Source organism: Narcine bancroftii, chromosome 9, assembly GCF_036971445.1.
Source record: "Narcine bancroftii isolate sNarBan1 chromosome 9, sNarBan1.hap1, whole genome shotgun sequence".
NCBI lineage: Eukaryota > Metazoa > Chordata > Chondrichthyes > Torpediniformes > Narcinidae > Narcine > Narcine bancroftii.
Window position 1 is genome coordinate 57938775 of NC_091477.1, and position 26175 is coordinate 57964949.

A 26175-nucleotide genomic window follows, 5' to 3' on the forward strand; every position below is an offset into this window, starting at 1 on the left:
TATTTTTTTATATCAGTAGTGGTCTGTCCGTGTTAAGTCAATAGCTTCTGTCGGATGGGGTTAGATAAGTAGAATAGTAGTTTTATGGTTTTATTCAACTTCTTTTTAATGTAACATAGGTTACTATACCATCTGTATTATTCTATAAGATTTGTTAATATTCTATTTTATTCTCATGTACCTATGTAACATTTATATGATGAAACTAATAAAAGTATTGAAGGAGAACATGATGAATGGCTGTGCTGGGTGTACATCTTCACTGAGGGTCAGAGCTGGAACTGATTGCTGTTGACAAAAACCATAGCTTATAGGGACAATAACTTAGATTCTCGAGTATCAAATGAAATATTCAATGCAAGCAGATATGATGTCCTTCATCCTTGTTGAATCAAACAGATGTTGAAACACCCTGCTGTGTAGGAGGCAGTGTTAAGTTCTCAGCATACTTTGTAGAATTTTCTTTTAAAGTCTCCGTTTAAAGTTCTTGGCTTTCTGATATTGTTCAACTTATAGGCTTAAGATTTCCTGTTTAGAGAAACCACACATACACATTAGTATAGTTGTGTAAGGCCAAATCTTCTTCTTCCTTTCCCTCTCCCCTACATCTCAGTGTCCTGTACCTCCCGCCCATTGGCATCACAAGGGTTGGCGTCACGAGTTTAGTGTCATACACCACCCTCCCCACCCCCCCCCCCCCCCCCCACCAACCATGGACTAAGTACATGAGTGTACCGAGAAGAAACAGATGTGTATTCCTGTATTCCTTGTATGTCCTGGACGGTGGTGGTGACACTGAGCGGTGTGGGGTGGAGGGCTCATATTAGAAGGTTCAAATATGAGCCTACTTTCTAGGCTGTGTACATTCTTGCTTTTAATAAATGTTAGTGTTATTTCAGGTTTATGTATGTAATTTGGCAGGTTATTTTTTTGGGTCCGGGAATCCTCAAACATTTTTCCCATAGAAATCAATGGTAATTGCTTCTTTGCTTTATCCATTTCAGCTTACAAAAGGTTCCGTAGGAATGCTCTAGTTTTGGAAAATGATTTTACCCGTGTTCTATTACTCTTAAAATGAACGCCAGCATTGCCTTCTTCACCATCAACTCAACATGTAAGTTTACCTTCAGGTTATCCTGCACGAGGATTCCCAAGTCCCTTTGCATCTGATTTTTAAAAATTTTCTCCCTATTTAGAAAATAGTCTGTATTTTATTTATCCATCTACTTTTTTCACACACCAAAGTGCTTGACCCTCCACTTTCCGACATTATATTTCATTTGTCACTTCTCTACCCATTCTCCTAATCTGTCCAAGTCCTTCTGCAGCCTTCCATTTCCTCAACACCACCTTCTCCTCCACATACCTTCGTATCATCTGAAAACTTGGTCACAAATCTATTCATTCCATCATCTTAAATCATTAAAATACAACATAAAAAGAAGCAGCCCCTAACATCAACTAGCAACTGGCAGCCAACCAGAATATGATCCCTATATTCCAACTCTCTGCTTCTTGCCAATCAGCCAAAGCTCTACCCATGCTTAAATGTTTCCAGTTATATCATGGGCTCTTAACTTGTAAAGTAGCCTCATGAGCAGCACCTTGTCAATGGCCTTCTGAAAATTGAAATAAACATTATCCACTGCATCTCCCTTATCCAGCCTGCTTGTCACTTCCTCAAAGAATTCCAATAGGTTGGTCACACAAGATTTTCCCTGAAGGAAACCATGCTGGCTTTAACCTAGTTTGTCATGTGCCTCTAAATACTCTGTAACCTCATCCTTTACAATAATCTCCAACATCTTCCCAATCACTGACGTCAGGGTAATCAGTCCATTTTGCTGCTTCACTCCCTTCTTTAATAGTGCGATGACATTTGTGATTTTTCTAGTCCTCTGGGACCAATCCAGAATCTATCGATTCCTGAAAGATCACGACCAATGCCTCAATGGTCTTTTCCGCTACTTCTTTGAAAGCCTAAGGGTGCACTCCATCTGGTCTGGAAGACATCCAATCATTCAGTTTTCTGAGCACCTTCTCCCTTGAAATTGTAACTCACTTCCCTTCCATCATACCCTTCACACCGCTAGAGTCTTCCACAGTGAAGATTAATGCAATATACTATCTCCTTGTCTCCCATCATTATTTCTCTAGCATCATTTTGTAGTGGTTCTGTATCTACAATTTATGTACTTAAAAAATTAAACATTTTTAAAGTTTAAATTTAGACATAGAGCACGGTAACAGGTCCTTTTGGACTATGAGCCCATGCTGCCCAATTACACCCAATTAAACTACAATCAGTCAGGAAATTGAAGCAGTCATGGGGAAAATATACAAACTCTTTACAGACAGCACCAGATTTGAACCCGTGTCCCTGGCTCTGCAATGGCATTGTGAAAATCTCCATTCAACCTTTGCCACCTCATTTTGTATCATAAAACCATAGAAGACTACAGCATAGAAATAGGCTCCTTTGGCCCTTCTAATCTGAGCTAAACCATTTTTTTTGCCTAGTCCCATTGATCTGCACCCAGTCCATAGCCCTCCATACCTCTCCCATCCATGTAGCTGTCCAAATTCTTCTTAAATGTTAAAATTGAGCCCTCATTCACCACCTCAGCTGGTAGTTCATTCCACACTCCCACCACTCTCCATGTGAAGAAGTTCCACATCATGCTCCCCCTAAAGTTTTCCCCTTTCACTCTTAACCCATGACCTCTGGTTTGTATCTCACCTACCCTCAGTGGAAAAAGTTTATCTACTTTACTCTGTCTATCCCCCTCATAATTTTAAATACCTCTATCAAATCTCCCCTCATTCTTCTATGCTCCAGGGAATAAAGTCCTAATCTGTTTAACCTTTCACTGTAACTCAGTACTTGGGTCTGGCCAACATCCTAGTAAATCTCTGCACTTTTTCTAACTTATTGATATCTTTCCTGTAGTTAGGTAATCAAAACTGCACACAATACTCCAAATTTGGCCTCACCAATGTCTTATACAACTTTACCATAACATCCCAAGTCCTATACTCAATACTTTGATTTTAGAAGGGTAATATGCCAAAAGCTCTCTTTACAACCCTATCCACCTGTGATGCCACTTTCAGGGAATTATGTATCTGTATACCCAGATCCTTCTGTTCGACTGCACTGCTCAGGGCCCTACCATTCACCATGTATGTCCTTTCTTGGTTTGTCCTTCCAAAATGCAACATCTCATACTTGTCTCCATGTTCTATGATGACCACAACATTATATCTGCCAATGTGTAGCTGTACTACAAGGTCATCCACTTTATTTCTTATGCTAAAGGATGGATTGTCATTGGAAGCTGAGTGAGCAAGGATACACGGTGTATCGAAAGGATAGGCAGGTAAGCAGAAGAGCTCTTTTGATTTGAAAGAGGTGACATAGAACAGGAGATATAGAATCATTGTGGGTTGAGTGAAAAAATACAAAATCAGCCCTCTATTTGATGCATTCAACTCCATCTCTGTTGCATTGCAACTCATCCCACTGGCTGCAATTTTGCTCTCTCTGCCCGTCCTTCCACACAAACTCGCTATCAGCTGACCCTAGTTGTGGGTCAACTGCCTCTTCCTCTGCCTCTTCATTTTGGTTCCCACCCCCCACAAATCTAGTTTAAACTCTGTCCGACAGCATTAGCAAACCTCCCTGCCAGGATATTGGCTCCCCTCCACTTCAGGTGCAACCCATCCCACTGGTACAGGTTATCCCTTCCTCAGAAAAGGTTCCAATGATGCAAGAACTTCAAACCTTGCCTGTTGCACTATCTCCTCAGCCACGTTTGTCTGTGCTATCTTCCTATTCTGACCCTCCGTAGCTCATGGCAATAGGAATAATGCAGATATTATACTTTGGAGGTCCTGATCTTTCCCAACTCCCTAAACCTACTTTGCAGGACCTCTACCCCATACCTGTTAATGTCATTGGTACCAATGTGTACCACGACCTCTGCCTGATCATCCTCCCTTTTAAGAATATTCTACATCCACTCAGAGTTATCCTGGACCCCAGCACCTGGGAGGCAACAACTATCCTGGAGTCCCTTTTGCAGCTGCAGAATCTCCTATCTGTTACCCTGACTGTCGAGTCTCTTCTGACTATCGCTCTACCTGACTTCACCCTTCCCTTCTGAGGCTCAGAGCTGAGCACATTGCTCTTGGTCTGGGCTTGATAGGTCAACCCCCTCAACAGTATCCAAAGGGATAACTTGTTGTTGAGGGGAATGGTCACAGGATTATCGAGCACTGTCTAACCTGAACCCTTTCCCTCTCCTGACTGTCAGCCACCTACATCTTTGGAATATGTTGGAGTTAATTGTCAAAGATGAGGATATGGAATACTTGGAGGCACTTGACAAGATAGGCCAGAGTGAACATGGTTTCCTTTAGGAAAAATCTTGCTTTGACAAATATATTGAAATTTTTTTGAAGAGGCAAGCAGACTAGATAAAGGAGATGCAGTGGATGTGTATTTGGATTTTTTTCAAAAGGCCTTTAATAAGGTGCTGTACATGAGGCTACCAACTTACTCTGCTGTACTGCCAGTCTTCAACTCCCTCCTCAACCGAGTAAGGTCCACAAAAATATGCTGAAGCCACTTCCATGTGAAGGTGGGTATCCCTGATAAAATTCATAACTATCTCCAGTGTGCCAGCACAGCTTTAGGCTCTTTGGGGAAGATCAAGATCTCAACTTTTATACCAATTTAAAGCAAGCATCTCAAAGCACTAGAAAGGTATTATGAACGGAAATTCAGAAACCCTATAGTCTAAGCAAGCTAAAGTCAGCATTATTTCTCAGGCCAACATTTTCAGTTTCAAAGCCTTAATTACACTTAGCTCCAATGGACATGCTGTGTCACTTGTGTGTTTGACAGGAAATTCCAAAAGCAAAAATTGTACTCAAAGCAGAAGATTACTAAAAGGTCTGAAAATGTGTCAAGAATTTTCTCAGTGCCTCTGATAAAACATGATGTCGCCACCAAGTGGGATCACATTGGAAAAATTACACATGAATGGCACTGGGATCCTTACTTTTCTTTGTCAAAAGCATGTGGAAGCCTTGGAAGTATAAGGGAAAGAGCACACCACTGTCACATCAACTTCCCAACTTCTCCTCGAGCAACCCCTGTCCCATTTGTTTTGGAATTTGCTGATCTATTTTAGTCTCATGAGCTACCATAAAACTGGAGTTGAAGCAAGTCTTCTGTTCTATGCTTAGGAAAAGAAAAATGTTAACAGCAATAATGTTAAAATTCAAAGTTAATAATCTAACAACTTAATCGTTATATTGTCCATGTTGACCAAGCTATTTCTATTTGCCTACATTTGGCCCCTATCACTCAAAACCTGTCCTATCCATGACCCTTTCCAAATATCTATTTAAATAATGTGAAAATTGTCTCTGCCCCTCCCACTTCTTTGGGCAGCTTATTTCATATACCTTGCACCCTCTGAAGAAGATACCCCTCAGATTCCTCTTAAACCTTTCTCCTCTCACCTAAAATGTTAATTAAACTATGGATTCCCCTACAACTAGGACTGTTTATTTGATCCATGTCCCTCCTGATTTTGTAATGTTCTTCATGATGCCACTTCTTTTTCAGTTCCAGAGATAAAAGCCCCAAGCTATTCAGCCCCTCCTTATAATTAAAGCCTACCAGTCCCAGTGACATTTTTGTATTGTTTCCAGCTTAATGATATCTTTCCTTTAGCTGGGTAACTGCAACTGCTTACAATACTCCAAGTGCAGTCTCACCAGCATTTTGTACAGTTGTAATGGAAATAATCAAATATAATTAATTATTGGAGTAAATCCATTTGGTATGATAGAAACATATTTTGTGCTTTCGGGTGCAATGAACAATGAAAGTAGCAGGAATTATTCAACTACTCTGCTTCTTCTCAACCACGTTCCACTGGTTCCCACACCTGTATTAACTAGGGTGCAGTGATTTGGATCTTGAGAGCAAAGTGGAAGTTGCGATCAGAAAAATTTGGTTTGTGTTGTTCCATATTAGAAAGATAACTGCATGGGAGGATCTCTTCATAATCATGACAGCCTGAAAACAATAATTAGAAGTAAAAATCATAACATTATAATGATAATTGCATTTTTTGTTCAGGTCATTTGTATGCAGAGCAGGTTTGAAAAAGGTTGCAGAATGATTAATCTTTCTTTTGTTGCAATCTCAGAACCTTTAATGTGCAACTTTGGTAGCAAGTGCAGTTTTATGCACAGGATATATTTTACTTTCTCCATATAATTTTAAGGGTCCTGATGGATTTTAACAATGTGAACTAATTTTTCTCCCCCAATAACAGCTCCCCTCTGTCCCTAAAAGTTTGGCTCTGCAACGTGTTGTCGCTGTTTCAGTGACAACAAGATGCGGTGATTCAGAAGGCCAGCAACAATCTGTGCTGACGACCAAGGCTGCACATTAATTATCGAATCTCACCCACACCTTTCCTGAGACTACAAGATCCGCAGCTGTGGTGCTAACGCGGCGAAGACAGACAGCAAAGCCCACTGGGATACTGCACACTTCCCCAGCTGTCACAAGCATGCTGTAATCTGCCTGCCTTGATTCTCCTTGAGCTTTCTGTGGAACTGTCAAAGAGTCACAGTTGAAGGGAATTACTTCTGTGATTGTTCTCATGTCATTTCTGTCAGAAGAATTATATTTAAAGGGAAACTTAACTTTCCCACAATCCTCAGAAGTGAAATATATATAAAGATAGGAGCGATAGCTTTAGAATTAATCTCCTAGGGTGGCACAGTTAGTGTAGTGGTTAGCTCGATGCTATCACATTGCCAGAAACTCAGGTTTGAATGCAGTGCCATCTGTAAGGAGTTTGTTCGTTCTCCCCTTGACCTGCATGGGTTTCCTACGGGTACTCCAGTTTCTTTCCACGTTCAAAGATGTATGGGGTTCAAAAGTTCATTTGTGTATTTGGGCAATGTGGGCCCACGGGCTACCAGGTCCTTTCACTGCTGTGTCTCTAAATTAAAATCAAATCCAATATTATGATGCTTAACTAAATATTGACAATGACTTTTTCCATTAATTATTTGACAGTATAAAAGACCTCACAAAGGTATACAAGGTTGAAAAAGTATATCTAGAAAATTAAATTTAAATGTGAGGAAAGGAAAAGGAGGTTGAGACATATCAAAACAGTGTATATTTTGGATCAATGTCTCAATTCACCTTCAAATGATTAATAAATGAATGAGATTCTGGAGGCAAAATACCTTCACTTATTCAAAGAGGATGTCTACCCCAAGTTGAACCACTTAAAACATTCTGTACCTACCCTCATCTCCACACTATTGCCAACAGTTATGTAATCCATGTGCTGCCATAATGATAATTGAGTGTTTCTTTATATGTGTAGATTTACAAAATTATTCCAGTGTCTCAGTGTATTGTTGAATGTAAGTTGTCATGTAAACCATTTACAGTTTAATACCAGCCTTGGGTGCTGTTTATATAGAGTTTTAAAGTTCTCCCTACGTCTGCATGGGTTTCCTCTGGTTGCTTCAGTTTCATCCTATAACTGAAGGTTAGTTGCCATGATAAATTGCCTTAGATTGGAAGTTGGTAGAATCTGAAGGAGTTGATGAGAGATATTTTGTTATGGTGAACAGGGCAATAACTAGTTCCAGTTGATGAGAATGTGGTGAGAAAAAAGATGGGATTAATGTATGAATGATAATGAAATGATAATGAATGGTTGATAGTGAACATGGACTTGGTGCTCTCAATGACTTGATGATTCTAATACATCTTTTCATTTCTGGGAATTGGTGCAGGAAAGGAACTGATGGAGTGTACATTAACATAATCAACAATGCAGTGAACCAAGCAGAAAACCAGGTATTGCCATGTCCTTACACCATTGAGGAAATTGAATTTGAAACTCCAGATGTTGAGTCCTTGATCTCAGTCCTGAAAGCAACAGTTTAGTGTGTGATAGCAATTTAGTTAAGATATGCCCTTTATGTTTGTTGGAGATGCAAACTGACCAAGAGAAATCCAGTGAGAATGGATGCTTCAAGTCTTAATCTGAGTAGTTCTTCTGATATCTTGGGAGGAGAGTGTCTTTGAAATCAATGTTAACTGGTTGTACAATTATTTGTCAAGTAGCCAGCTGTCTGGTAGGTTAACAAGATACTTGGATGGCTGAATCCTGTAACACACCCCTTGAGCTAATTTGTCATCATTTCACAACTACATTTATCAGCATCAGTGTTCAGGGCCCCCTGAGGTTGGCTGGCTGGTCTAATGATTTGCCTGTGCACAAATGACTGGGGCTGCTTTTCGAAGAAACACCTTAGTTTCCAACAGCTGAGACCAAGTTAAATAAGGAAAGGGGGTGTACAGTAAAATATGGCAGAGAGGTCATTGTGTGGAGTTCATGCAACATAAACCTTCCAAATGAGGACTACCATTGACAATGGTTTCATCTGTAAGGAATGAAATAAATGATCTTGTTGAACACATCTTATTAACATACTAATTTTACAACAAGCTCTTGGTGGTTTAATGTCCCAATGGTAATAGGTAGTCAACTGAACATCAACAGCTGCCAGTCTGACTACTTCCTGGGATCTCAACCAGATTTTACTGAAATGGAGCATCTCAAAAGAGATAGGGTGAGAATATTATCATAGTTCTAATGGCACAATCTGGCATTGAGATGATATGGTTATGATAAAAAAATGAAGAAATAGGTCTGCATTTATTACATCTGAGGTGGTTTTGATGGAAAACACTTTAAAATTCTGAATTTTAAAAAATTTAAATTTGAGTATAGACATACGGAGTGGTGACAGGCTATTTTGGCCCAAGAGCTCATGTTGCCCAATTACAGTCAAATGACCAACAACCGCCAGTAAGTTTTGAATGGTGGGAGAAAACTGTAACACCCAGAGGAAAACCAATTCATCAGCACGCTAAAGAAATTCTGAGACATGCATTTACCAAAAAAAAAGAATGAAAAATATAGAACAACTACAGAACAATGGGAATAACTTGAAGACAAGAAATAAGAGTAGGTGTATGCCTTTGTGCTTGCTCAGATATTAGCCTGAATAATGGTTGATCTTCTATCTCAGACCCATTTTCTTGCTCTTGATACCCTGAAAATGCAGAAATCTAAAGCTTGCTATTGTGAAATAATCCAATTACTGAGGTTCCATGGATAAAAACACTGGCACGCTGGTTCCTGCCTTTACATGAGCACACAGGGGGACTAGTTCCTGCATTCCCATGAGCTCTCTGGGGCCCAGGGTTCCCATGCTTCTTTTAATCTCATTGGGGCCTTTGTTGCTGTGCTTCCTTTAAACTCACTGAGCCACTGTTCCTGCTCTTCTTTTCAACTCTCTGGTGTCCTTTTTTCCTGCACTTCCTGTAAATTCATTGGGGCTCTGGTCCCTGTACTTCTTTTAAACACTCTATCCTGGATACTATTAACCTCACTGGAGCCCTGGTTCCCACACTTTCTATAAAGTCATTGGGGTTGTGGGTTCCTGCACCTCCTTTAAAGTCACTGAGCAGTGGATCCCATTCTTCCTTTAAAGTTAGTGGGTCTTCCTTTAAGCTCACTGGGGCCCTGGTGCTGTGCTTCCTTTAAAATTACCTGCGTCATGGATCCTGCGCACACTGGTGTTATATAGTCAGGATCATGTGAACCATGTAAGAGTACATCCTTCTCACTGTAGTAACTGTAGTGCACCACTGTGGGGTGTATGTACATGTGTGTGTGTGTGTAAATGGTTTCCTGAGATGATGAAAGGCATCAGTAAGTAAAGTCTCTTTTGTTATTTGAATCTTGCATCTCTAAGTTATTTAAGAAGCCTCCCAAGTATCTCCAGAGACATAACATAGTGGCAGCAGTATAAGAGAACAGGAATAAAGCCATAATATTGATTGCATCTCACTGAAATATGAAGGGGAAGAAAAGAAAAATAAATTACTGAAAAAAATGGCTGGAGCAACAGCAGTTCAACCAGTGATGACAAGGAAGCTGAAGACATTGTTGAATAATTTAAAAAGTTTCAGCACAAGTGCGATTTAACATTCAAAAGCCATTTTTAAAATGCAACAGCAGAGGAGAAGGTCAGTTCTATACTTCTCTGGGACAGGGAAGCAAGGCCTTGACTTATTTAATAGCTGGGAGCTTACAGAGGTGGAGAAAAATGATCCAGAGTAGATATTTACAAAGTTTGCTTCTCACCTTGAACCCAGGTCTAATCATAGAATTAAATACTGAATTTCAAGGCTTAATGCAAGAGACTGATGAAATTGTTGATAACTTGCTCACTTGACTAAAAATTGTTGCTGCATAGTGCAGATTGAAGGATTATAGAGGAAAGATTAGTCGATCAACTAATATGAGGGAGTGCCCATCCCAAAGTGCAAAAGTCTCTTCTAAGGAAGGATAACTTGACGCCGGCTGAAGATATAGACACAGCCAGAGCCTTCGAACCATGAGGACGCAAATAAAATCCCTATCTATGCAGATCCACCCACAGCAAAGAGAAGGAAGGGTTGATGCAATAAAGAACACATTCAGAAAAGTGCAAACCCCCCAAGACCTGCATGAAGTGTGGCAGACAACCCCCTTTTGATGACCAAAACAAATGCACCATGTACGGTTCTGAATGTAGAGCCTGTGGTAAAGCAAACGACTGGGTGAAGATGTGCAAGTCTGGTATGAAGAAAATTGTAATACCAGTGTAGACAAAAGACAAGAAGAAGATCCACCACATAAAAGAAAACAACAATGAGGACTCCGACACCCAGATACTGGACATAGAATCCATACACCTTCATGTGATGTCGGGTGAGATGAAAGAAGGAAGTGAATTGAACACAAGGATCCAAATACAGAGGATAATCCAGAACAAGCCTACGATATTTAACCTAAAGGTGAAGCTGGATACTGGATCACAAAGCAACGTCCGTCCACTCAGACTCTACTGCCATATGTTCCCAGAGAACATAATAAAAGGATATTAAAAAGACGGTGCATTGGGAACAGCAAATGTCATATTAACGGCCTATATTGGACCCATGATCAAGCAGTTAGGGAGAGCTAAGATCAATGGCTGCCTTAAAGGAAAGAACATCCTCTGTATTTTCTATGAGGTAGATGCCAACAGGCCAGCAATTCTAGGTCTGGATAGCTTCTGGGAGTTGCAGTTGACCTTTGTCAATTATGAGATCTAGATGAAGAAGATATACCAAAAGCACAGAAACAGACAACAAAAATAGGAAATAATTTCCACAGAAGTATATAATGCTTTAATCCAATTAATATATTTCTCTGGTAGGTTGAACCGCTGTAGTACTTTAAATAAATAATTCCATTCTACCCTGTCAACGGCTTTCTCTGCATCAAAAGCAACCGCCACTGTTGGAGTCTTCTTTCCTTGTACTGCATGGATTAAGTTAATGAACTTAGAGATATTGTCCATTGTTTGTCTTTTCTTAATAAATCCAGTTTCGTCAAGTTTTACTAATTTTGGTACATAGACAGCCAATCTGTTTGCTCATAGTTTTGCTATTATCTGATTCCACCTGCATTGAATTCACCCATCGTTATTGAATGAAGATCTACCGGGACCAATGCCTGAAGAGGGCGCACAAAATCAGTGAACCGGTGTGGACATACTGGACATAGAATCCATACACCTTCATGTGATGTCGGGTGAGATGAAAGAAGGAAGTGAATTGAACACAAGGATCCAAATACAGAGGATAATCCAGAACAAGCCTATGATATTTAACCTAAAGGTGAAGCTGGATACTGGATCACAAAGCAATGGCCTGTTTCCGCTCCGTAAATGGTTATATGGTTATATGCTTATATGTGTGCCATGCCAGGCCATGGCACACAGTGGGAGCAGACTTGTTCACCGAGAATCAAGAGTTGTATTTAATAAGTTTCCATTCATCAAAAGGGTGAAAGACCTGAGAGCATCAACAATCACCTCAGAAATGAGAGCGCTCCTTGCTGAACAATGAATACCTGAGCAAGTAATATGCGACAATGAAACACAGTTTATGTCACAAGGATTTAGAATGCTGGCTGCAGAGTATGGATTTGTTATCACTACATCATCCCCACACTACCCCAAAGGTCAGGGGTTCATTGAAAGAAAAGTGCAAACTGTGAAACACACACTAGTTAAATGTCGGAAAACAAAAGAACCGGTGTGGACATACTGGACATAGAATCCATACCGAGCTCTTCTATCAATATGAGCAACACATTTAAGGGCTGACATGAAGTCCCCGCAAAAACATCTAAATGGCAGAGATATAAAACAACTCTGCCAAGCAAAATGCACCCTCCAGAAGACCAGAAGGAAAGAAACACACAAGGACACCAGCATTATGACAAATATGCACAAACATTGCCAGAACTTTTCAGAGGGCAGCATATGCATATTAAAGAGCCTATGTTGAAAACATGGACCCCAGCAAAGGTCATCAGAGAAGCAGGGACACCAAGATTATACATTGTCGAAACAGATTCTGGCAATCAGCTGAGGAGGAACAGAATTCACATCCATCCGACACAAGATGTGATGAAACAGAAAGTTTTAATACCAACAAAGCCTGCAACACCAATATCAAGTGAGGTATCAAGCGAAGAGACCACAACCACTAATACTGAAACATCAACACAGCAGTTGTCAGGTGAAGCCCAACAAGCTACACAGAGCCCAACAGTCACAGCCAATCCACAAGATGGTGAAGCAACATACTGCCGCCAGTGTGATATCAGTAAAAACTATTTAAAAATAGAAAGTGATAAAGAGCACTAATTTTTTCTTTATCTTGAGAAGGAGGGGTGTTATATAGTTAGGATAATGTGAATTATTTTGAAACTGCGTAAGTATACACCCTACTCACTGTAGTAAATGTAGTGCACCACTGTGTGTGTGTGTGTGTGTGTGTGTGTGTGTGTGTGTGTGTGTGTGTGTGTGTGTGTGTGTGTGTGTGTGTGTGTGTGTGTGTGTGCGAACAGTTTCCTGAGATGGTTGAAGGCATCAGTAAGTAGGGTCTCTTTTGTTATTTGAATCTTGCATCTCTAAATTATTTAGGAAGCCTCCCAAGTAACTCCAGAGACATAACAACTGGATATGGCTCCCATACTCCCTATAAACTCACTGTGCCCCTGAATTTGTGAACTTCTTTAAACTCTCAACAGCCCTCCTTCCTACTCTTCCTTCAAACTCACTCGGCTTAATTACTGCACTCCCTATAAACTCCCAGGGCCCCAGGGTTACTGCGCTCCCTATAAATTCACAGAGCCCCAGGGTTTCTGCGCTCCCTAGAAACTCACAGGGACTAGGGTTTCTACTCTCCCTATAAAGACAGGCCACACGGTTTCTGTACTCCCTATCAACTCACAGGGCCACAGGGTTTCTGCGCTCCCTAGAAACTCACAGTGCAGGGTTTCTGCGCTCCCTATAAACACAGGCCCCAGGGTTTCTGCGCTCCCTATAAATTCACAGAGCTCCAGAGTTTCTGCGCTCCCTAGAAACTCACAGGGACTAGGGTTTCTACTCTCCCTATAACTCACAGTGCAGGGTTTATGCGCTCCCTATAAACACAGGCCCCAGGGTTTCTGCGCTCCCTATAAATTCACAGAGCTCCAGGGTTTCTGCGCTCCCTAGAAACTCACAGGGACTAGGGTTTCTACTCTCCCTATAAACTCACAGTGCAGGGTTTCTGCGCTCCCTATAAACCATCGGGCACACAAAACTCAAAACGGTCAACCAGTTTACCTATCTCAGCTGCACCATTTCATAGGATGCAAGGATTGACAACGAGATAGACAACAGACTCGCTAAGGCAAATAGCGCCTTTGGAAGACTACACAAAAGAGTCTGGAGGAATAACCAACTGAAAAACCTCACAAAGATAAGCGTATACAGAGCCGTTGTCATACCCACACTCCTGTTCGGCTCCGAATCATGAGTCCTTTACCGGCATCACCTACGGCTCCTAGAATGCTTCCACCAGCGTTGTCTCCGCTCCATCCTCAATATTCATTGGAGCGACTTCATCTCCAACATCGAAGTACTCGAGATGGCAGAGGCCGACAGCATCGAATCCACGCTGCTGAAGATCCAACTGCGCTGGGTAGTTCACGTCTCCAGAATGGAGGACCATCGCCTTCCCAAGATCGTGTTATATGGTGAGCTCTCCACTGGCCACCGAGACAGAGGTGCACCAAAGAAGGGGTACAAGGACTGCCTAAAGAAATCTCTTGGTGCCTGCCACATTGACCACTGCCAGTGGGATGATATCGCCTCAAACCGTGCATCTTGGTGCCTCACAGTTTGGCGGGCAGCAACCTCCTTTGAAGAAGACCGCAGAGCCCACCTCACTGTCAAAAGACAAAGGAGGAAAAACCCATCACCAACCCCAACCAACCAATTTTCCCTTGCAACCGCTGCAACCGTGTCTGCCTTTCCCGCATCAGACTTGTCAGCCACAAACGAGCCTGCAGCTGACGTGGACATTACCCCTCCATAAGTCTTCGTCCGCGAAGCCAAGCCAAAGATAAACACAGGCCCCAGGATTTCTGCGCTCCCTATAAACACACAGAGCCCCCTTTCTGCACTCCACTTTTTCTTTAAACTTTACTTACATCTTTTAAAAACAACATAAAATCAATTGCAACGAAAAAAAATGTTTTTATACAATACAAATAATTCCTCCATCAGCCAGCTCCCCACCATGACTACCAGCCCCCCCACATCTCCATCGGGCACACAAAACTCAAAACGGTCAACCAGTTTACCTATCTCGGCTGCACCATTTCATCAGATGCAAGGATCGACAACGAGATAGACAACAAACTCGCCAAGGCAAAAAGCGCCTTTGGAAGACTACACAAAAGAGTCTGGAAAAACAACCAACTGAAAAACCTCACAAAGATTAGCGTATACAGAGCCGTTGTCATACCCACACTCCTGTTCGGCTCCGAATCATGGGTCCTCTATCGGCATCACCTACGGGTCCTAGAACGCTTGCACCAGCGTTGTCTCCGCTCCATCCTCAACATTCATTGGAGCACCTTCATCCCTAACGTCGAAGTACTCGAGATGGCAGAGGCCGACAGCATCGAGTCCACGCTGCTGAAGATCTAGCTGCGCTGGGTGGGTCACATCTCCAGAATGGAGGACCATCGCCTTCCCAAGATTGTGTTATATGGCGAGCTCTCCACTGGCCACCTGACAGAGGTGCACCAAAGAAGAGGTACAAGGACTGCCTAAAGAAATCTCTTGGTGCCTGCCACATTGACCACCGTCAGTGGGCTGCCAACTGTGCATCTTGGCGCCTCACATTTCGGCGGGCAGCAACCTTCTTTGAAGAAGACTGCAGAGCCCACCTCACTGACAAAAGACAAAGGAGGAAAAACCCAACACCCAACCCCAACCAACCAATTTTCCCCTGCAACCGCTGCAACCATGTCTGCCTGTCCCGCATTGGACTTGTCAGCCACAAACGAGCCTGCAGCTGAAGTGGACATTTACCCCCTCCATAAATCTTCATCCGCGAAGCCAAGCCAAAGAAGAAGAAAATAAGATGAACACATTTTAACAAAAAATGTGTAATTATCATGTAAATGATATGTTATTTAGTCCATATAAATACAAGATCTCAAGCCAATGAGCTATATTAATCTCTACATTATCTTTCCAAGTAATTGCTATACATTTTCGTGCCACAGATAACACCAAACATACAAATGCTATTTGAAACTTATCCAACCCCAAACCAGTCAAAGAAACCATATAATGCAACAAAAAAAATCTCTGGATCTAATAGTAACTTAATTTTAAATAATTTTTCTCAAACCAGTCTAACTTTTTCCCAAAATAGTTGTATGCTATCACAGGACCAACCTACATGCAAAAAAGTTCCAGTACTTAACCCACATCTAAAACAAAGATCCAAATGACTAAATCCGTATTTTTTCTATTTCTCAGCAGTCAAATATAACTGATTTTGATATCATGGAGTTTGGATTGATTATTTACCCTTTGTTCCTATAACATCATTTCTTTTCACCCATATCTTTAACAAAGGTTTTAATACCAGCATATCATATCCTTGCAATAAATTCAAATTCCACTTGTGAATAAACTGGTGAACACCAAATTCAAAAATACAGGCTAACTCCACCTTGACCCAACTAGGAGGCTGATTAATATCCATCATTCTACTTACAAACTTCAACTGTGCAGCTTCATAATAATTTTGAAAATGAGGCAACTGAAGTCCACCTAGTGCCTAGTTCCATGTCAATTTCTGTAAAGCTACTCAAGCTAATTTTCCCTTCCATTAAAATTTCCTCACCACCTTATTCAAATCCTGAAAAAAACCTTTGAAAGTAAACATGGAATTGACTGAAATAAGTATTGAATACGAGGAAAAGTATTCATTTTAATACAATTTACTCGACCTATTAATGTTAATGGAAGATCCTTCCATTTAATCAAATCCATTTTAATTATGAGTTGGGTGAGAGGGCTCATAACGTATTATTAGCTAGGCAATTAAATATGGAACAAGTATTGAGAACTATTAAAGCTGTTAAAAAGAATTCAATAGTTACCTATAAACCTCAGGAAATCAATGACCAATTTTATTCATTTTATCAGAAATTGTATACTTCTGAGGGAAATCAAGATGATGGTTCTATTGAATCCTTTTTATCTAAGTTAAATTTACCAGTTTTGGGGGAGGAAGAGGTAAAGAAATTGGAAGCTCTGTTTACAGATTTTGAGATTAAAGAAGCTATACAAGAGATGCCAAATGGAAAGTCACCAGGTGATGACGGATTTTCAGTGGAATTTTATAAAGTGTTTTATGAAGATTTATCTTCTATATTTATGGATGTGTTGCAACAAATAACTGAAGATCAGTCATTACCAGAATCTTGTTCAAGTGTCATAATTACAGTGATTCCAAAGAAAGCTTTGTACCATCCAATTTCTTTATTAAATGTGGATTATAAAATAGTGGCTAAAGTATTGGCAAATGGACTTGCTAAATATTAACCTCAGTTGGTACATACAGATCAAACAGGTTTTATTAAGAATAGATGTGTGTCTGACAATATTCTTAGATTGATAACATTGAGACAGCATCCCAACAACCAATGGTGGTTGCGCTTGATGTGGAAAAAGCATTTGATAGGGTTGAACTGAATTTTTTATTTAAGGTGCTGGAGAAGTTTAATTCCGGCCCTCTTTTTACTGGTTGGGTTAAGGCATTGCATAGAAAACTGATTGCAAGGGTGGTGACGAATGGCCAAACTTCTTTGCCATTTAAATTATCGTGATCAACTCATCAAGGTTGTCCAGTGTCACCAGTCTTGTTTGCATTGGTCATTGAACCATTAGCTCAGGCAATTTGACAGAACCACAAGGTTAAAGGGATAAGAATTGCAGATGATGAATATAAGATTAATTTATTTGCTGATGATGTATTGATTTATTTGACACATCCAGAACATTCTTTGAAATATTTACAAGAATGTTTAGTTCAATTTGGGGAGTTAACTGGGTATAAGGTGAATTGGGATAAGAGTGAAATATTGCCAATATTGAAGGGTGCCAAAATATTATAAAATTAAGATGGTCTGATAAAATTAAATATTTAGGGGTAACTGTGAAAGCAAATTATCGATCTTTATATAAGTTAAATTAGGTACCTTTATTGAAAAATGTTTCTGTGCTCCATATAAACTCTCAGGGCCCCAGGGTGTCTGAGCTCCCTATAAACTCCCAGGGACACAGGGTTTCTGGACTCCCTTTAAACTTACAGAAACCCAGCGTTTCTGCGCTCCCAATTAACTCACAGGGTCCTAAGGTTTCTGTTCTCCCTATAAACACAAGCCCCAGGGTTTCTGCACTCCCTATAAACTCAGAGAGCCCCAGGGGTTCTGTACTCCCTATAAACTCATAGAGCCCCAGGGTTTCTGCGCACCCTATAAACTCTCAGAGCCCTAGAGTTTCCGGACTCCCTATAAACTCAGAGGGACTAGGGTTTCTGCCCTACCTATAAACTCACAGGGACCATGGTTTCTGCACTTCCTATTAACTCACAGGCCCCCAGGGTTTCTGCACTCCCTATAAACTCCCAGGGCCCCAGGATTTCTGCACTCCCTATAACCACAGGCCACAGGGTTTCTGTACTCCCTTTAAACTCACAGTCCCCCAGGTTTCTGCACTCCCTAGAAACTCACAGGGACTAGGGTTTCTCTTCTTATAAACTCACAGTGCAGGGTTTCTGCACTCCTTATAAACACAGGCCCCAGGGTTTCTGCACTCCCTACAAACTCACAGGGTCCCAGGGTTCTGTGCTCCCTATAAACTCACAGGCTTCCAGGGTTTCTGTGCTTCCTATAAACTCTCAGGGTCCCAGGGTTTCTGCATCTCCCCATAAACTCCCAGAGACCACAGTGTGGTGAATGTCAGTCAATCTGCCTGTCTGTACTAACATTGGTTGTGCATTATCTCTACTGTTAAGGACACTCCCCTTGCACCTATTGTCTTTCATTATTGTACCATGAGTTTCTGCTAATAAAAGCCATGATTATTGTTTGACCACATTGTTTTGTCTACTTCATCAACTCGCACTTCACACAGTTTCTGCACTCTCTATAAACTCACAAAGCCCCAGGATTTCTGCGCTCCCTATAAACTCACAGGGACTGTGGTTTCTGCACCTCCTATAAACCAGCTTTGTTTTTGTACAGGGTGATGATGGTGGCATCACGAAGATCCTGAGGCAGTTTACCTTGGTCCCAACAAAGCTTGAAAAACTCATGCAGTTTGGCATGCAGAGTTTTGCCGCCAGCCTTCCAGACTTCTGGGGGGATTCCATCCATACCTGCTGCTTTGCCACTTTTCAGTTGTTCGATTGCCTTATATGTCTCATCCAGGGTGGGAACCTCATCCAGCTCTCGCCTTAGGGGCTGTTGAGGGAGCTGGAGCAGGGCGGAATCTTGGACTGAGCGGTTGGTACTGAAAAGAGATTGGAAGTGTTCTGACCATCGGTTGAGGATGGAGATCTTGTTGCTGAGGAGGACTTTGCCGTCTGAGCTGCGCAGCGGGCTTTGGACTTGGGGTGAGGGGCCGTACACAGCCTTTAGAGCCTCGTAGAAACCCCTGAAGTCGCCAATGTCCGCGCTGAGCTGTGTTCGTTTGGCGAGGCTAGTCCACCACTCATTTTGGATCTCCCGGAGTTTGCGCTGAAGATGGCTGCATGCGCGACGGAAGGCTCAAACTACAGGGGAATCACGTTGCTCTCCATTGCAGGCAAAATCTTCGCTAGGATTCTACTAAATAGAATAATACCTAGTGTCGCTGAGAATATTCTCCCAGAATCACAGTGCGGCTTTCGCGCTAACAGAGGAACCACTGACATGGTCTTTGCCCTCAGACAGCTCCAAGAAAAGTGTAGAGAACAAAACAAAGGACTCTATATCACCTTTGTTGACCTCACCAAAGCCTTCGACACCGTGAGCAGGAAAGGGCTTTGGCAAATACTAGAGCGCATCGGATGTCCCCCAAAGTTCCTCAACATGATTATCCAACTGCACGAAAACCAACAAGGTCGGGTCAGATACAGCAATGAGCTCTCTGAACCCTTCTCCATTAACAATGGCGTGAAGCAAGGCTGTGTTCTCGCACCAACCCTCTTTTCAATCTTCTTCAGCATGATGCTGAACCAAGCCATGAAAGACCCCAACAATGAAGACGCTGTTTACATCCGGTACCGCACGGATGGCAGTCTCTTCAATCTGAGGCGCCTGCAAGCTCACACCAAGACACAAGAGAAACTTGTCCGTGAACTACTCTTTGCAGATGATGCCACTTTAGTTGCCCATTCAGAGCCAGCTCTTCAGCGCTTGACGTCCTGCTTTGCGGAAACTGCCAAAATGTTTGGCCTGGAAGTCAGCCTGAAGAAAACTGAGGTCCTCCATCAGCCAGCTCCCCACCATGACTACCAGCCCCCCCACATCTCCATCGGGCACACAAAACTCAAAACGGTCAACCAGTTTACCTATCTCGGCTGCACCATTTCATCAGATGCAAGGATCGACAATGAGATAGACAACAGACTCGCCAAGGCAAATAGCGCCTTTGGAAGACTACACAAAAGAGTCTGGAAAAACAACCAACTGAAAAACCTCACAAAGATAAGCGTATACAGAGCCGTTGTCATACCCACACTCCTGTTCGGCTCCGAATCATGGGTCCTCTACCGGCACCACCTACGGCTCCTAGAACGCTTCCACCAGCGTTGTCTCCGCTCCATCCTCAACATCCATTGGAGCGCTCACACCCCTAACGTCGAGGTACTCGAGATGGCAGAGGTCGACAGCATCGAGTCCACGCTGCTGAAGATCCAGCTGCGCTGGATGGGTCACGTCTCCAGAATGGAGGACCATCGCCTTCCCAAGATCGTATTATATGGCGAGCTCTCCACTGGCCACCGTGACAGAGGTGCACCAAAGAAAAGGTACAAGGACTGCCTAAAGAAATCTCTTGGTGCCTGCCACATTGACCACCGCCAGTGGGCTGATAACGCCTCAAACCGTGCATCTTGGCGCCTCACAGTTTGGCGGGCAGCAGCCTCCTTTGAAGAAGACCGCAGAGCCCACCTCACTGACAAAAGGCAAAGGAGGAAAAACCCAACACCCAACCCCAACCAACCAATTTTCCCTTGCAACCGCTGCAATCGTGACTGCCTGTCCCGCATCGGACTGGTCAGCCACAAACGAGCCTGCAGCTGACGTGGACTTTTTTTACCCCCTCCATAAATCTTCGTCCGCGAAGCCAAGCCAAAGAAAGAATAAACCAGCTGAGCTCCAGGGTTTCTGCACTGCCTAGAAACTCACAGGGCCCCAGATTTTCTGCACTGCCTAGAAGCTCACAGGGCCCCAGATTTTCTATGCTTCCTATTTCAGTGAACTGGGATTCACTGGTAGTGTATTGTGTTGAGGGCTGGCCCTGCCTCCTGGCTCCGCTCCCAACTGCACACTTATAACCTTGGTTTCCCGCCTAAACCCAAAACCTTTCTGAAAACTACTGAGACCCTAACCATTAGTTATAAACTAATAAAAGCATTTGTTCTTCCTCCAGTCTTGAGAGCTTTTATTCATGCTACAATTTTATTAGCTTGTTCCCTAACAATGGAAGCGCTACTCAAGCTAGGTACAGACCCTCTGTCACGTATTGGCTAGACTGCATCCAGGCCTGTCTGAACACGACCAGAGTTGTCTTCCACACTGTTGAACTCAGGAGGTCCACACTCATTTTGAGGGTAGGAACAAATGATGCTGCTATCGAGGCATTGAAGGTTTGGTACCTGAAGTTGCAGAACGAGGTCCTAGTGAGGCACCGACTTGCTCTATGTCGCAGTGATCAGGAGAGACCATTGATGTCTACCTGCTGGATCTGTGGATGCTTACCAAGAAGTGCAGGTATTAAGCAGCTATAGGCCACGTTCATGAGGAAGAACAGATCAAGGACACTCTAGTCGCGGGGGTCCACTCGAGGTACTTGTGACAGTGACTGCTTGAATCGGGAAAGAAGGACCTTGGTAGCCATGTTCAACTGACCAAATCGCTGGAACAGGCTAAGCTTGAGAATGACGGCCTCAAAGTCAGTAAGTTCGTGCACCCAGATGGCCCCTTCCAAGAACCAGCTGATCCCACTACACCTGCCCTAATGGCTGCCACTTCCTCTGCTAGGGTGTGCTCTGGCATTAGGGAGTGCTTTTTCTGCGGCAACAGCCATCATTCCTGAACTCGTTGCCCGGCAAAAGACTCAGTGTGTTCCAGTTGTGGCAAGAAAGGGCATTGCGCGAGGAGAAGCCCAAGGAGGTCTGCGGCCTGCACTGCTTCCGGATCCGATTCCAGCCCCAAGCTGTCTGCCCCAAATTCACCTGAACCCACTTTCTGTGCTACATGCCAATGGAGGGTGGCAGTGGCAGTGAAGAAATGGTGTAAAAAGGCTCGCTGGCCATCTTGCTGCAACCCAAATTCAAACTAGATGAACTACCTTTATTATCGGAGGAAGAAGGAGGGCGGCCATATTGCTGCAACACGAGGTCGACACCATCTTACCAATACAGGGCAACCCAGGATGGTGGGAGCCACTTGAATGAGTTACCTAGATCATTATAGATCTCACCAGCTCACCAACTCCATAGAGACTGTGAAGGTAAGCAGACATTCCACAAAATGCCTAATTGACACAGGCTCTACTGAAAGCTTCATTGACTCAAGGACTGTGCAAAAATACAACCTGAAGATATATCCTTCTAATTACAGCATATTTCTCACATTTCATTGGCATTCTATGCGTGTTCAACAACATTGTTGTACATCTGTTGTTTGAAGGGGGGAAATTCTGTAAATTTTGTTTGCTCTGGTGTTGTTGGGTCTGAACTTACCGTGCCACCTTAAAAGCATGATCTCACCCCTGAAACAGTTTGGAATGGAGGGCCCCTAAAATCAGAACCCCCTACCTCTCTTCCTGAATCTATCCTCAGACTGCAAATCCATTGCTACCAAGAGCAAGAGGTACAGCACAGCAGAACAAGATTTCATAAAGTTTGAGACACAACGTCTTCTCGATGATGATTCATCGAGATTCATCCCTGTGGAGAGCACAAGTGATCGTGGTAAACGGGGAAAACAAGTCCAGGTTAGTAATTGACTATAGCCAAACTATTAATCGGTACACATTCCTGGACGTATACCTCCTCCCTCGAATTTCATACATGGTGAATGATATTGCTTAGTATCAGGTCTATTCGACCTGAAAACTGCCTATCACCAGCTGTCTGTGGACCGTCCATATATGGCATTTGAGGCTAATGGTTGTCTCTATAAATTCCGAGTGTCCCTTTCAGTATTGCTAACAGGATTTATAGCTTCCAGAGGCAGATAGACAGAATAGTGGATTAGTATAGGTTGAAGGCTACCTTCCCCTATCTCAATAATGACACCATCTGTGGCCACACCTTAGAAGACCATGACACCAACCTCCAGAGTTTTCTCCATGCAGTGAAAGCTCTGAACCTCACTTATAACTCTGACAGGTGGCTTTCATTGGCCCCGATCCCTGCTACAGCTCCACAGGATCACAAAGGCTTTGAGGAGATTCCTGGGGTTTTTCTCATATTACGCCCAGTGGATTCCTCAATACGGTGATAAGGTTTGCCCTCTCTTAAAAGCCATTAATTTCCCCCTCTCGGCTGAAGTCCAAATAGCTTTTAACTACCTCTGGAACCACATTGCACCATGCACGTGGTGGATGAGAATGTACTTTTCTAAGTGGAAAGCGATGCTTCGGGTGTAGCCCTGATTGATACCCTCAACCAGGTGGGCAGGCTGGTTGAATTTTTTTCATGGACATTACAAAGCCACGAGCTCTGGAACCCATCTGTGGAAAAGGAGGTTCAAGCCATTGTAGAAGCCATAAGGCACTGGTGACACTACCTGGCTGGTAGAAGATTTACGCTCCTCACTGACTAGCGCTCGGTCACATTCATGTTTAATTATGTCAAGAGAGGCAATTATGACATTGCCTATCTGCCAGGAGCCCTTAATGACCCTCCAGATGTCTTATCCACACACCGGCCAACTGCGGTCTCTGCATAATGAGCTCTGCCGTCCAGGGGTCACCCGCATGGGTCATTTTGTCAAAGCTACTCCATGGAGGACGTCAGGGAAATGTGGAGTACAAGACGTACTTCTACCACACTCGAATGTGCACCTGATCAAGTCATCCAGTCCCTTTGAACGGCTCAGTGTCGATTTTAAGGGACCTCTCCCTGCCACGAGCAGGTACACCTTCTTCCTCCCTACATTGACGAGTACTCCCACTTCCTGTTCACTATTCCATATCCAGACATGTCCACTATGTCAGTCATAATCACCCTAGACTCCATTTTTGCCCTGTTTGGTATCCCAGCTATATTCATAGCGACCAGGGCTCAGCCTTCATGAGTGATGAGCTATGTCAGTACCTGCTGGCGAGGGGCACCACGTCCAGCAGGACTACTAGCTACAACCCCCGGGGAACAGACAGGTTGAAAAGGAGAACACCATGGTCTGGAAGGCTGTCAAATTGACCCTGAAGTCAAAAGGCCTTCCAGACTCATGCTGGCAGGAAGTCCTCCCTATGGCACTCCATTCCATCCGGTCACTACTATGTACCGCGACCAATGCTACTCCTCATGAGCTCCTATTCACTTTCGAGAGAAGGTCAGCATTGGGAAACACTCCAACACTTCCAACCTGGCTCAGCACGCCTGGTCCCATCCTTCTCAGGAAGCACTTGAGGAGAAACAAGACTGACCCCCTTGTGGAAAGGGTGAAACTGCGCAATGCCAAACCCAGTTTGGCGGGCAGCAGCCTCCTTTGAAGAAGACCGCAGAGCCCACCTCACTGACAAAAGGCAAAGGAGGAAAAACCCAACACCCAACCCCAACCAACCAATTTTCCCTTGCAACCGCTGCAATCGTGTCTGCCTGTCCCGCATCGGACTGGTCAGCCACAAACGAGCCTGCAGCTGACGTGGACTTTTTACCCCCTCCATAAATCTTCGTCCGCGAAGCCAAGCCAAAGTAAAGTATATGCCCATGTGGAGTACCCGGATAGCAGGGTGGACACCGTCTCCATCAGGGACCTGGCACCCGCAAAAACAAAGGATCTGTTGCCTCAGGTGCCCTGCAAGTCTCGAAGCTCATTCTCGCCACCCCCAGTCAGGGTCTCGAGGGATCCAGTTCAGAAGGAAAGTTGAGCCGGAGACCCAGCCTGCCTCTCCTCCCTCACAAGAGTACCAGAGGACCCAAGGAGTCCAAGGCCCCATGGTGCTAAAGCACTCCACTAGGATCTCCAGACCCCAAGACTGCTTAAATCTGTAAATTTGTAAATAACTGTATATTTTTCATCCATTTTGTTCTGAATCCATGTTCTCTGTCTTCATTCATAGACCCTAAATCTTGTAGGAAGGTGTGAATGTAGTGAACTGGGATTCACTGGTAGTGTGTTGTGCTGATGGCTGGCTCCGCCTCCCGGCTCTGTCCCCATTTGCTCACTTATAACCCTGGTTTCCTGCCTAATCCCAAAACCCTTCTGAAGACTACTGTGAGACCCTACTCATTGTTATAAGCTAATAAAAGCATTTGTTGTCCCTCCAGTCGTGAGAGCTTTTATCGACACTACACCTATAAACTCACAGGCCCCAGGGTTTCTGCGCTCCCTGTAAACTCACAGGCCCCCCACAGGGTTTCTGCACTCCCCGGAAACTGACAGGCCCGCAGGGTTTCTGCATTCCCTATAAACTCACAGGTTTTCATAATGATGAATAAACAAGGATTCAACTATATTTAAAGATATTCAACTTTAAAGAGATACACAAGAAGAAATAAGGCGAATTCAAAGAAAATGATCTCAAGCTGACATTCCCTTCATGTTACATAGAATGAGATGCAAACTCCCAATCTGCACGGATATTATGACATATTTTTATGTCATAGTCACTATAGAAACACTTCAAACAATACTTCTTTAAGAGACAAGCACAAAATTAACTAAGAAGTAAAAACATAACATTTTAACCTTTATATTCTGACCACTAATTATTATAATTGATATTAATGACTAATATATAATTACTATTACAGATACAAAAGTAAATATGGTAAGTATAAGATTAGAAATCAAAACTTTCTGCTTCTTGTAAAAGACAGATTTTCGTAATAAGTCGATTTAAGTAACCAGTCTTGGTTTTAATATGCACTTGCCAAACAAAACCTTTCTTGTCCGGAACTGTATCCACAATTTTCTCTCGCAATCAAAATTTTCTTGGTGCTGAACCATCCAGGAGATTTAGTGTCTCCACATATAAAATTATGTTTAGGTTTAGACCATTTTTGTCTCTCTTGTAATAATGAAAAATATTCTTTAACCTGTGGTGATGCACATCCTCATGGTGAACTGGCCCCGCTTGTATTGCCACGTGGCGGGGCAGCCATGGGGAAATGGGATCGTCAGAGGTTTCTCTCTGACTCCAGCATCC

The 26175-nt window shown here is 43.0% G+C and overlaps 1 long non-coding RNA gene across 2 annotated transcripts; it reads right to left on the reverse strand.

Annotated features, from left to right (window-relative positions):
* Window positions 1-368: 368 nt before the first annotated feature.
* LOC138742951 (uncharacterized) lies at window positions 369-26175 on the reverse strand. Of its 2 annotated transcripts, XR_011344538.1 has the most exons (3): window positions 26066-26175; window positions 5067-5248; window positions 369-528 (listed from the first exon to the last, which is right to left on the reverse strand). It is a non-coding gene; the product is annotated as an uncharacterized lncRNA (long non-coding RNA). The 2 variants fall into 2 exon arrangements; XR_011344537.1 differs by lacking the exon at window positions 5067-5248.